This window comes from Arachis ipaensis, chromosome B7, assembly GCF_059453495.1.
Source record: "Arachis ipaensis isolate K30076 ecotype BB chromosome B7, ASM5945349v1, whole genome shotgun sequence".
In the NCBI taxonomy this organism is placed as follows: domain Eukaryota; kingdom Viridiplantae; phylum Streptophyta; class Magnoliopsida; order Fabales; family Fabaceae; genus Arachis; species Arachis ipaensis.
In genome coordinates, this window is record NC_142442.1 from 48,780,119 (window position 1) to 48,792,955 (window position 12,837).

Sequence of the window (12,837 nt, forward strand, 5' to 3'; positions counted from 1 at the left end):
GATTTGAGAGATTGAATTACAAGAAATTGTAATTCAATCACTTAAGATTGCCAAGGAGATCAATGAGTGCATTGATTGAGGAAGAGATGAAAATGAGATTGATCCGGAGAATGCAACATCTCCTAAGCCCAATGAACTCCCCATTTCTGATCTTACCCATTCTCTTTAATTTCTGTCATTTACATTTATGAGCAATTCCCCCATTCCCATTTAAGATTCTACAATTTACTTTCTGCCATTTACTTTCCCGCCATTTAATCTTCTGCAATTCTCAATTTAATTTCTGATTCGCTCAACTAGAACATTTCTCTAATTAAAGTTGCTTGATTAATCAATCCTTGTGGGATTCGACCTCACTCTATTGTGAGTTTTTACTTGACGACAAATTCGGTACACTTGCCGAAGGGAATTTGTTATGAGACAAGTTTTCCGTGCATCAAGTTTATGGCGCCGTTGCCGGGGATTGATTGTGCATCAACAATGATTAGATTGGAGGATAACTAGATTGAGCAATTTATTTTTGTTTGATTCAAATTTCTGTTTGAGTTATTTACTTCCTGTTTTCGTTAATTTCTTCCCTTCCCCTACTTTTTCTTTGTTATTTACCATTCATCTCACTAACCCACTAACTGTTTGATATATTACATCACTCACACTAACAGTAATTCTGACAGATATACTTCCTGCACCTATTCTCTTTGCTTGTACTTGTTGGTTGTATGACAGGGAGAAGAAGCGGGGCTTCAACTTCCTTTGATTTTGAACCTGAGAGAACCTTCTTTAGACTAAGGAGGGAGGCAAGAGGAAAACGTGTAGTTGGTACTGAAGAAGAGGAGGAACATTTTGAGGAATACTTTGAACCAAACATGGAAGAAAACATGGAAAACCATCATGAAGAAAAAGCTCACAACCATGGCGGAAGAGGTCGAGCAAATCATGCTGGGGAGGATAGAAGAGTTTTAGGGTCTTACATCAATCCAAACACAGGAAACTGTGGAAGTAGCATTCAAAAGCCAACCATCCATGCCAACAATTTTGAACTGAAGCCACAGCTCATCACCCTTGTGCAAAACAACTGTTCGTTCGGAGGAAGTGTCCAAAAGGACCCAAATCAACATTTAACCACCTTCCTGAGAATATGTGACACAGTGAAGTCTAATGGTGTTCATCCTGACGCCTATAGAATGCTCTTATTTCCATTCTCACTCAGGGATAAGGCAGCCAAGTGGCTGGAATCTTTCCCAAGGGAAAGCTTGACAACTTGGGAAGACGTGGTGAACAAATTCTTAGCAAGATTTTACCCTCCTCAAAGAATCAATAGGCTGAGAGCTAAGGTCCAAACTTTCAGGCAACAAGATGGTGAGACTCTATATGAAGCATGGGAGAGGTTTAAAGACCTGACAAGGAGGTGTCCACCTGACATGTTCAACGAATGGGTGCAGCTGCACATTTTTTATGAATGGCTCTCGTATGAGTCAAAGAAGGCTGTAGACCATTTATCCAGAGGATCTTTGAACAAGAAGAAGACCATTGAGGAGGCCATAGACGTCATTGAAATAGTAGCAGAGAACGATTACTTCTATGCCTCCGAAAGAGGGAACACAAGAGGAGTAATGGAGCTAAACAATGTAGATGCTCTGCTGGCCCAAAACAAGCTCATTACCCAGCAGCTGGCTGACCTCACCAAGAAGATGGAGAGGAACCAAGTAGCAGCAATCTCCACTTCATCAACAACCCAAGAAGGAGTGAATGAAGAAGCAGAGGGTAGTCAGGAGCAAGCCAACTACATTGGGAATTCACCTAGGCAGAACCATGATCCATACTCCAAGACTTACAACCCTAGATGGAGGAATCACCCAAACTTTGGGTGGGGGAATCAACAAGACCAAAGCCTTGATCAAAGACGCCTGAATCCAAACAATGCAGCCACCCAACACTTCACATCTAGACCATATCAACATCTCAATAACAACACCTCTCCACACTCATATCAAGGCCAGAACAACCCTCCTCAACCTGACCTATCAGCATTTGATGAAAGAATCTCAAGGATTGAAAATCTACTCGAAGGCATATGTAAGGATATCCAAGACAACAAGGTGTTCAAGGAGGAAATGCGAGCCAGTTTCAAGAACCAGGGAGACACAATCAAGAGGTTGGAATCTCAAGTAGGATATCTCTTTGAGCAAGTTCCCAAACCCACAGATGGATTCCCAAGTGACACAGAGAAGAATCCGAGAGGTGAAACAAAGAAAGTAAGATGGGAAGATTGCAAGATGGTCACTATAAGTGATAAGGAGACTGAGGACAAACCAAGCAAGCTGTCAAAACAACCTGAAGATACCTCAACAGAGAAGGAGGAAAAAGAATACCAAGAACCAGAAATATCAAAACAGGAGCTGCTGAGACTCTATGCACATTTTCCCCAACTGCTCAATGGTGCTGTAGAGAAGAGAATATACTCAAGATTTCTTGACTTGTTTGCATCCTTGCATGTGAACATACCATTCATCAAGACTATCCAACAAATGCCTGCATATATCAAGTATATGAAGGAGCTGCTTCCGAGGAAAAGCTCACTCAAGGGAGGCCAAACTATAGTGATGAACAAGGGGTGCAGTGCCCTCATTCAACCGCAGTTGCCTACGAAAAGAAAAGATCCAGGGAGTTTTCATATCCCCTGTGCCATAGGAGAAACAATGTTTGATAGAGCACTCTGTGATTTGGGAGCAAGCATCAACTTAATGCCCTTATCCCTGGTGAAGAGACTGCAGATCAATGAGATATTGCCCACAGATGTAGTCATCAGGCTGGCTGACAAAACTCAAAAATAAGCAATAGGGGTGGTGGAAAATGTGTTGTTAAAGGTTGGGAAATACTTCCTCCCAACAGACTTTGTCATCTTGGACATGGAAGAGAGTCACACTCACCCAATCATATTGGGAAGACCATTCCTAGCTACAACCAGAGCACTCATAGATGTGGAGCGAGGGGAGCTAATATTGAGGATCCATGATGAACGACTCAACTTTAATGTCTTCAAACTCTCACAAGAAGCAGACCAAGAGAACAAAGAACCAAGCACAGATCATAATGAGATGCTGACAGAGGAAGCAAACACTGAAGCACAACCAGCCCAACTGGGAAAGCCCTTGGTTGATGAACAAGGAAATAAGCAGCTGTCACAGCTCAAGGAAAAGCTGGAGGAACCTAAACCGCCAGAAACATGTGAAGACAACAACAAAATTCCCTTAGAAAAAGAAGTCACAAAGAGCAAGGCAACGTCAAAAGGGACAAAGAAGAAAGTACCAAGGGGGTGGAGGAACAAGAAGATCCCTACGGAAGACTTCTCTCCAGGAGATAAAGTGATCTCAGCTTACTTCCCAGATATCCCCCCTAATCTCCCCACTATACCATCTCAGTTACCTAAGGTCTTCACTATTAACAGAGTCCTCTCCTTGGAACATGTAGAGATCATTAATACAACCAATGGATATAAGTCCAAGGCAAGAGGGGAGGACTTGAAGCATTATCAACCTCCCGGATGAAGGAGAAACGTCAAGCTAGTGACGCTAAAGAAGCGCTTCATGGGAGGCAACCCATGTTTTATTAGCTTTTACTAGTGAATAAGTCAATATTCATAAATTCCAACCCAAACTTGGTGACGTCCTAATATTGTAGTATATAGTGAAGAACAAGTTTGGTGTTCAAAGCTTACCAAGAAAGCATGAATGCAACAGAAAGCATGCTAGTCTTGGAGCTTTGAACAGAACTTTTCATCATAGTGCTTCAAATTAAGTTTGGTGTCACCCCATGGTGCCACCAAAATGCATATAAGGATACACAGTTAGTTAGTTAGTTGGAATTCATGAACAAACAATCTAATCTTTTCCCTTCTCTATCAATTATAGCCGTAAAGGGCTAAATTGTCTTTTTAATATTATGTCTTACTTTTCTTATTTTATCTTTATAGGAAAAGAGAAGAAGCATAAAAAAAAGAAGGATCGGACACCACAAAAGGAGGGGGCTACACACTTGTTCTAAAAAGGGAATACATTAGAAAATGTTGCCATGCAACATTGGAAAAATGGGACCCCTAAAAGACCGAGCAACCTCCATCATAAAGTGATAATCCTTGTCTTTTGTCCATACATAACCCCAACTGTCCATTAAGTAACCACTCCATCAATCCACACCCTCCATTCTCTCACAACATCCCTATATATGACTCTTGTTCCGTACCCACCTTCATGGTCATCACCCACTCTTCACAACTCTTCATTTCGGTACTAGACACTCCCTACCCCATTACAAATATTTCCCCCCATCACTCTCTTCATTGCGATAAAACCCTAAACAACCAAAAGTCTCCACAACCTTACCACCTTCACATATTAACTATCATTCATGGCATCTTCGAGTTCTAAAAGAAGGAAGGAAAAGGAACCCATGGAGCAGCACCCGTATGATGAAAAGAGATTTATAAGCTTGCATCATGCATTGCAATACGGGTGGATGGTTGACAAGGAAATCATTTACGAGCTGGGATTTCAAGTGAAGAAAACTGAGTGTCCGGAAATCACAGAGAAGGTAGAAAAGAGAATATGGGAGCTCCTCACTGACCCTGCCACTAAGGTGAATGCAAATCTCATAAGAGAATTTTATGCAAATGCGGTCCGTTATGATAAGAAAGATGAGTCATATACAAGCTTTGTGAAAGGAAAGATGGTGGATTTTGGTCCCATGAGTGTCATGAGGGCACTGAAGCTACGGTCTATACAGTTTGAAGAAGAAAGTTATCACTCAAGAGTGGACAACCCCAATTATGACCAGATTTTGCGAGACATTTGTGTACCCGGAGCTGACTGGGAAAGGGGTGCGGGAAAGAAACCAAAGTTCATCAAGAGAACAGATCTCACTCCTGAAGCCAAGGGGTGGTTTGAGCTAGTGAGAAGGTCTATTCTCCCAGCTGCAAACAACTCGGAGGTGAATGTCAAGAGAGCCACAATGGTGCACTGTATACTGAAGGGAGGAGAAATCAAGGTTCATGAACTCATAGCTGAAGGCATTAGAAAGATGGCAGAGAAAAGCGATTCAAGAGGAACGTTAGGTTACCCCAGCACTATTTACCGAATATGCAAGAAAGCTGGGGTGGTTTTTGAAGATGAGGACCCCATGTTGATAAAGGAAGGCATCCCAATAACTGTACGAAGGATGAATACTGCAGCATCCCCCCTGCCTCAACGGAAGCAGAGGAAGAGGACAACCCCTCAAGTAGTGGAAGGACAAGTCTTAGAGGGGCAAGCACCACAGACCTTGGACATGCACCAATTGCAGGAAGCCATTGATGGCTTGTCTAGACAATATTTGGAAAGCCAAGGAACACAGAAAGAGCTTCAACTACAGATGATGGGGCAGCAAGAGGAAGCACTCTCAAGATGGATGACTCAGCAAGGTGAGTGGCAAAGGCAATTGATGGAACAGCAACTAAGTCAAGGACAACAATGGGGAGAAACATTCAACAGGATGGAATAAAGGCAAAATGAGCAACAAGAATCCATCCAGAGGCTAATCAACATCCAAGCACATCAAGGGGCACACATACATGAGATGCATCGAAGGCAAATAGAACAGGCAGAACTATTGGATGAGCAAAGGGCATTCGCAGAAGGAGTTTACATGAGCGAGACAGGACATCACATAAACACTCAAGCCAGGCTCGGCTACTTAATGGGACAGCTGCCAATATTGCATCCAGGAATAGCCAGGTATGAAGAAATGAAGGATGAATTAGCACGAGAGGAAAGACAAAGGGTGGAAGAAAGTCATGAGTCAGTGAGGAAGGCACTTGAGGATTGGAAGCAAGCAAGATTGGCACGGATGTGAGGAAATGCAAGAGGAAACAAGGAGGACAAGCAAGGAAAAGAGCATGGACGATCAAAAGAGTAAAAGGTGGTGGAGTTCCTTCTTTGTTCCATCTTTCTCTATGTTTTAAATAAGGAAGATCTTGTATGAAATAGAACTTGCTTCCATGTTATGTTTAAACCTTTTTCACTTCTGTCTTTTAAGTTTTTGGTATTGAAGAAGGTCTCTATGTGCTAGTCTTTATGTTACTACACCATCCCCTTACTTAATTGTATGTTTGTCCCTTTAAATCAAATGAAAAGAGAATGAGTGTTTTTAAAGACCAGAGAGGAGTTCATACTATGGAGTAAGTTCATGAGTTTGTGGTATGATCATAAGTTAGCTAAGTTGGTTCAACCACAAGGTGGGAGGACAACTATCTGTCATGAATACTATGCTTGAGATACACCCCATGAGACTAGCTAAATAAGAAGATCCTAATAAAAAAAAAGGGGGAAAGAACAATCAAAGTTGAGGAATAAAAGAAAAAGGCTAAGCAATAAGGCTAGGCACCAATGGTTTTTAATCTTAAGGCATGTGTCTGTGGTGTTCCTGTGTGAGGGATCTACTTGGATGAATAAGCTCTTAGGGGTGCTTTATTGCTTGGAAACTTGGGTTAACTAACTCGGGATTATCAGCTGAAAGTCCACTATCAAGAGTAACCCTCACCACAGAACATTTAGTAACCCAAAGAGGTGCTGGACACCAAGGCCTCAAGAAAAGAAAATGAATAAACTATATGCCTGTGGTGTGTATGTATGGGGGAGAGACTTGAGCAAGTAAGTCCTTAGGGGTGCTTCAACACCTAGCACCTTGAACCAACTGGTTCGGGAGTGTTGGCTAAAAGCTTATTTTAAAGAGTTGCCCCTTTACAGAACACTTAGCCTAAGAACACAAATAAGCCCTGAAATAACAACAAAAGGATCAATAAATAAAAGTTTCATGGGATGCAATCACAGTGAGTATTCTAGGACATGATAAAGGTCTGAAAGCCAGGAATGAACCTAAGTTGCTATGCATGAAACCACCATAAAACCAGGGACATGACTTCCACAAGAATGACTCATTTCTCTTGGCATTCCATTCATCATTCTCTTGTTCCAGTACTTGCTTAGGGACAAGCAAGCTTTAAGTTTGGTGTTGTGATGCCAGGGCATTTTGGCCAGTTTCACTGACTTTTTTTTTACTGTTTTTAGGGTAGTTTCATGCATTTTCTTAGGAAATAAACTAGTTTTGGGTAGATATTCACTTACGCCTTGATTCAAGCATACATTGTGCATTTTACATGATTTCATGAGGATTTTGCATGAGTTTAGTGGCAAATTGTATTCTGCATTACCCATGACTTGGACTAGAACTTTGATACACTCTATTGCCTGATTTCAGGACCAAAGGAAGCAAGGAATGGGAGGTAACTTGCAAAGTTAATGAGAAAAGTGACTGCCAATAACGCTCTCAAAGCCATCATTACCCACGTTAAGAGTCACGTTAACTAAGTTAACGTTAACTCTAATGTGAAGAAGGAAATTTGAGCCAACGTTAGTGACACTTAACATTATCACTAACGTTGGCCAATACTCATAAGTGGCCACGTTAGAGTCCACGTTAACTTAGTTAATGTGGTCTCTAACGTTAAAAGGGGGAAAAAGGAAGCAAACGTTAGTGACATTCAACATTGTCACTAACGTTGGCCTAAGTGCACAATGCCACGTTAACTCCCACGTTAACTTGATTAACGTGGGAGCTAACGTGAAGAAGCAAGGGTGGTCGACAACGTTAGTGACACCCAACATTGTCACTAATGTTGGAAGCAACCACACAACCCCAAGGAGCCACGTTAACTTCCACGTTAACTTAGTTAACGTGGAGGCTAACGTGAAAGAAGAAGGTAATGACCAATGTTAGTGACACTCAACATTGTCACTAACGTTGGAAGGAGCCACACAAGCCACTATGAGCCACGTTAACTCCCACGTTAACTTAGTTAACGTGGAAGCTAACGTGAATGAGTGAATGATGAGCCAACGTTAGTGACACTCAACATTGTCACTAACGTTGGGGATGGCTAAGCATGGCCACGTTAACCTAGTTAACGTGGACTCTAACGTGAGACATGGGGGCACATTGAAACGTTAGTGACAATGTTGAGTGTCACTAACGTTCTCGAAGGATGGCAAGCCCACGTTAAAGAGCCACGTTAACTAAGTTAACGTGGGCTCTAACGTAGGGGCAAAGGGGGGCTTTTCAACATTATTGGGAAAGTTGAGCCCCAATAACGTGTGCGAAGGACCTAGAGGCAACGTTAGTGGCAACGTTTGTGCCACTAACGTTGAGGTTAACGTGGCTTTTACTTAGGAACGTTAGTGAGAAAGTTGATTGTCACTAACGTTCTCGAACTCATATTTCCACTAAACGTTAACACCCCTAACGTCCTGAGCTAAAAGTCTCTGCCCACTTCACACTTTCTCTCTGCAAGTAAAGCCAAGCCCAAATGAAGAAGAGAACTGCTTCAAACTCAAGATCCAAAGGCCCAAGACTTGAAGAGCCAACTAGAAGATGAGAAGAGTAGTATATATAGGAGTAGTTTTGAATTATTTTAGGCACTGGGAGTTGAAAAGCATAGAACTACTCTCTGTATTTACTTTCTCTGCAATTCTAGTTTTCATCATGTATTCTCCATCTTTGTTTTTATTTTCCAGAGCTATGAGCAACTAAACCCCTTTCATTGGGTTAGGGAGCTCTGTTGTAATTTGATGGATCAATACTAGTTTTCATTATTCTTCTTCTGTCTTTTCTCTTGATTTTACTTGAAAGCTTTCGATCTTCATCCAATTGGGTAGTTATCTTGGAAAATAAACTATTCATACTTGGATCTCTTCTGAACCTTGGAAGAGGAATGAAGAGATTAAGCTAGAAATGCTTTCTCATGCTGGACCAAATTGGGTTTGGATGGATATGTGACTATAATCCTCTCAATGCTTGATTTGGGAAATGCATGTGGTATAATCAGTGACCATACTTCATCTCTTCTCATGAGCAATTGACCAAGGAATTGGCTATTGATCAAGATTTGAGAGATTGAATTACAAGAAATTGTAATTCAATCACTTAAGATTGCCAAGGAGATCAATGAGTGCATTGATTGAGGAAGAGATGAAAATGAGATTGATCCGGAGAATGCAACATCTCCTAAGCCCAATGAACTCCCCATTTCTGATCTTACCCATTCTCTTTAATTTCTGTCATTTACATTTATGAGCAATTCCCTCATTCCCATTTAAGATTCTGCAATTTACTTTTGCCATTTACTTTCTCGCCATTTAATCTTCTGCAATTCTCAATTTAATTTCTGATTCGCTCAACTAGAACATTTCTCTAATTAAAGTTGCTTGATCAATCAATCCTTGTGGGATTCGACCTCACTCTATTGTGAGTTTTTACTTGACGACAAATTCGGTACACTTGCCGAAGGGAATTTGTTACGAGACAAGTTTTCCGTGCATCAGTTATTAAATAATAAGGTTTGAGGAATTGAGGTGTCGAATTTGATAGTTTTGGGTAAAATTATGTAGATGAGGTAGGTTTGGTTTTGGTTGAGTGTAATTATGTGAATGTGGTTGGGTTGTGGTCATTTGGATGAGTGGAAATGAATTAGGCTTGTGAACAGTGAAAAAATTGGTGATTTCTATTTTTGGGTAAAAACCAATTTTTGACCAACTTTAGCGGTCCATAACTCGGTCCACGAGGTTTGGAATTCTCAAAAATTGGATTTTTATGGATGTTTATTCAACGATTTTTCCAACGGTTCAGAAATGGTTGAAAAAGAAATTTTGTAGAAGAAGTTATGTGTGTTGGAAGTTTGGGGTTTGAAAGTGAAATTTTGCAGCTTTTTAACTTAGTAAAAATTTTAGAAAATTATGCTTCCACGCGCACGCGTTGCCAACACACACGCGTTAGTCTCGATTTTAATCACCCACGTGTGTGCCTGGCCGACGCGTTTGTGTTGATGCATGGATGCGAATGCTTCGTAGAAACTCCAGAGAGTTGTGCGGGTATTGTGATGGTTTTGTGCGAGACGCACAAAACGCACCCACGCGTACTCGTGGCTGACGCGCACGCGTCACTCTGCTTTTCTGACTCCCACGCGCATGGGCGATGCTCACGCGTCACTCTACTTTTCATCCTTCCAAGCGTGTGCGTGGGCGATGATGAGTGGAAAACGATCCGACACAAAACTCACCGGCAAGTGCACCGGGTCGCATCAAGTAATAATAACTCACATGAGTGAGGTCGATCCCACAGGGATTGAAGGATTGAGCAATTTTAGTTTAGTGGTTGATTTAGTCAAGCGAATCAAGTATTGGTTGAGTGATTTGTGATTAACAAAAATTAAATTGCATGAAAAGTAAAGGGAGAGGGGTAGATTGCAGAAAATTAAAGGGAACGAAAAATAAAAGTGCTGAATCTTAAAGAATAAGGAATTAAATTGGTAGAAACTTAGAACGCAAGAAATGTAAATTGCAGAATCTTAAAGTGCAAGGAATGTAAATGGCTTGAATTATAAAGGGGAGTGGGAATTGGATTTGCAGAAATTAAACAAGGAAATGTAAAATTTGCAACAAGCAGAGGAATAGAAGAACACTTGGATTGAATCAGATCTAGAAACAGAATTGTAAATGAGCAAAACAGGGAATGGGAAATGGGAAATTCGGACCTCAGGACCCAAGAGACTAGAAAACCAAGTCTAGATCTCAATGCCTTCCTAGATCCAACAAGAACAATTGCAAAGGAAATTGTAAATTGCAAAGAAAGTAGATGAAAAGCAATGAACCGAAACTGAAATTTAATTAAGCAGAAAATTAAACAAGATCCCAAGGTGAGATTGAAACAGAATTTCTTCAATTCTCCACCCAAAATCCAAGACAAGAAAAGTAAAGAGTGCTGGGCAAGAACAAGGAAAAAGAGAGATCAATTCTCCTCCCAAATTCTCTTGAATAAACAACAATGCTAAGAAAAATAAAGTGAACTCTGAGCAAAACTGAAAAGAAAGCTATTCTGAAAAACGAAAAGGGAAGCTCCCATAAACTTCAAATCCTAAGCTATTTATACACTTTCTTCAAATGATCATTAAGCCTTGAATTGGGCCTTTAGCCTTGATGGAATTGAATTGATAGTGGCCTCTGTTGATTGCTCTTGGTGTTGGGAGGAAATCCATTAGTGAACCAGGCCATGAACCATTCACGTTTGAGCCAACGTTTGAGGCCAACGTTGACTCAAATGTTACTTGAGTGAGGCATTATGCAGCTAGGCCATGTGCTGTCTTCCACGTTTGGCTCAACGTTTGAGGTCAAACGTGAGCTCAAACGTGGACCTCCCTTCTTGTATGCTTCTTGGAGGCTACTTTTTCCTCTTGTCGCGTTGCCAATTTTGTGCCCAATAGAGACTATTATATATGGTTGGAAAGCTTTGAATGTCAGCTTTCTAACCCACTTAGAATCACCTCAATTGGACATCTACAACTCAAGTTATTCTTGTTTGAACTATGCCCCTTCATGCTGTTTGGTGTTAACGTTTGACCTCACGTTTGAGTCAAACGTTGGCTCAAACGTTGCTGTGCCCAGGAGCTCCAACTTTCTTCTTTTTGGAGCCAACGTTTGACCTCACGTTTGAGGCAAACGTTGGCTCAAACGTTGCTACCTCCAGGGATGCCATTTCTCTTCTCTTTGGCGCCAACGTTTGACCTCACGTTTGAGGCAAACGTTGGCGCAAACGTTGCCTTCCCAGGAGCTTCAATCTTCTTCTCTTTTGGAGCCAACGTTTGACCTCACGTTTGAGGCAAACGTTGGCTCAAACGTTGCTTTCCAGGAGCTTCATTCTTCAGCCAACGTTTGACCTCAACGTTTGAGGCAAACGTTGGCATAAACGTTGGCTTTTCCCCAGGGTGTTCTTCAACTGCTACTCACGTTTGAGTTGACGTTTGAGGCAAACGTTAGCTCAAACGTGAATTCCATTTTCTCAAACCCATTCTTGCAACCTTCTTCCATAATGTTGGCACACCTTTTGTTTCCTTTCTTCACCTACAAGTAATCAAAACAACCAATCAAAGTATCACAAAATTCACAAGGTTTATAAATCAATTAATTATCAACTAAAGTTAGCTTGAACCTCATGATTTTGTATCAATTAAAAGGTGGTTGATTGATTTAAGGAAACCATGCAATTCCAATTCAAATGGCTAATTTATAATGCAAGAAAGTGCATAAAACTAAATGAAAACAAGAGAAAAAGACTAGTGAAACTAGGCTAAGATGACTTGTCATCACAACACCAAACTTAAAGCTTGCTTGTCCCCAAGCAAGAAAAGAATTATTAAGAAGAAAGAATGAAAACAAAAGAGAATGCTCATGTTAGCAGAATATTATTGGTAGTTCATGGGGTTTTATGCAGATATGTAACTTATCCACTTCTTATTGACAATTAGGCCTAGAAAGTTTCCTTTAAGCATCAAGCAATACACTGCTATGACCTCTCATTATTCCTTTGTCCTTGTTTACTGAAATTTTTTTTTCATATACTTTAGTTCAGTGTCATGTGTAACAAGCTCTTTTCTTTATTTATGCTTGACACATTATTCACTTTAGACACTTGGCTCACATGCCTTCTTAGAATATTGATGCCCAGCACCTCTTTGGGTTACTAAATGTCTTGTAGCTAGGTTGCTCTTGATAGTGGATTTTCAGTTGATAATCCCGGGTTAGTTAACCCAAGTTACCAAGTGTTAATGCACTCCAAAGAACTTAATAATCCAAGCAGATCCTAGTACAAAGACACCACAGGCATATATTCTAAGGTTCAAGCTATTGGTGTCTAACTTTGTTTCTTTTTATTTTTATTTTATTTTTTTTCTTTTATTCTGTTGCCACTCTTTGGCTA

At 40.8% G+C, this 12,837-nt stretch overlaps 1 non-coding gene across 1 annotated transcript; it reads right to left on the reverse strand.

The window, feature by feature from the left end:
- Positions 1-1,319: 1,319 nt before the first annotated feature.
- On the reverse strand, positions 1,320-1,423 carry LOC148551087 (small nucleolar RNA R71). Its single transcript, XR_015893587.1, has one exon. It is a non-coding gene; the product is annotated as a small nucleolar RNA R71 (small nucleolar RNA).
- Between the last annotated feature and the right edge of the window lie 11,414 nt (positions 1,424-12,837).